General features: G+C 33.4%; 1 pseudogene; it reads left to right on the top strand.

Moving 5' to 3' along the window:
- The first annotated feature begins 231 nt into the window (after positions 1 to 231).
- LOC120588626 (uncharacterized) lies at positions 232 to 350 on the top strand (annotated as a pseudogene).
- The last annotated feature ends 803 nt before the right edge of the window (positions 351 to 1,153 follow it).

The raw sequence follows: 1,153 nt of genomic DNA, 5'->3' as shown, positions 1-1,153 counted from the left end.
CAAACACCTTAAAGTATAGTTAATTGTAGCTCCGATTGTAACTAAAGTACTTGAGGACTCTTAAACATCTCTACAAGTATTATCAGAGGTCCACTGGAAACTGAGGTCTTTCTTTTGGAGCTTTAGGACGGGGGAGTGGGGGGGAAGAATATCAGACACTAGTGTGATGTTTGTAATTTTTCTTTTCTTTTTTTTCAAACACAAATTCTCTAATTATTTAACCTTTTTTTTGTCTACAGCCATGCCACCCTGAACGTGCCAGATCTCGTCTGGTCTTGGAAGCTAAGCAGGGTCAGACCTGGTTAGTACGTGGATAGGAGATCATCTAGGAAGACCAGGTGCTGTAGGTGTTAAAAAAATTTTTTTTTAAATGCGTTTAAACCTTTTTGATCTCAAATGAAAGGCTATCCATAATATTATTACTGCATAGCAATTGTGTCCTCAGCCTTGGGAACTGCCTGATGTTAGAGCATACAGCTTTCTCAGGCTTTTGTTCTGATGCATCATTCTGTTATAGACATAACATATGCAAATGTAGACACACTCAAATAATTTTACAGTTCACATTTTATTTCAATGTTATTTTAGTTTTATAGCCTATTGTTGAAATTAGAACTTAGGAAAAGAGTGATAGGCTATATTGTCCTTTAAAAACTATTTTTAGGTTTTTGAAAAATGCTTAATTTCTAAAAATAAATACAGCATAAGGTTCAAAAAGCAGAAAGCATAAAATGGTACATAATCTAAAAATTTCCCTTCTATCATTGTCTCCCAAATGCCTAGTTTTATTCCCATCTTCTCTTAGTTTTAAAATATAGTGTTCTAAATACTTTTTTATGATATACAAGCAAATTCTAATACAGATTCTGATCTCCTTTCCTTTTTTACACATAAGGTAGCATATTGTAGACCCTGTTTTGCATTTGCTTTTTTTCAATTAACATATCAGAGCTCACTCCATATTAGTACATGGAGGTGCAGTATAGAATAGTGATTAAACACATACAGGTTAGAAGCACTACATATATATTGTTGAAATTGAAACAATTGGTGTCTACGTTATTCTCCAAATCCTCTGGATATTGAACCAGTTATAACTTAAATTACTTTGGCTAAAGCAACAGTTCTGATGTAATCAAGGTCTTCTTTTGTG

The sequence above is a fragment of the Pteropus medius genome, unplaced genomic scaffold (genome assembly GCF_902729225.1).
Source record: "Pteropus medius unplaced genomic scaffold, Ma_sr-lr_union100, whole genome shotgun sequence".
Lineage (NCBI taxonomy): Eukaryota > Metazoa > Chordata > Mammalia > Chiroptera > Pteropodidae > Pteropus > Pteropus medius.
Note: the sequence above shows the minus strand (reverse complement) of the source record. Positions and strands in the feature narration are given on the sequence as shown.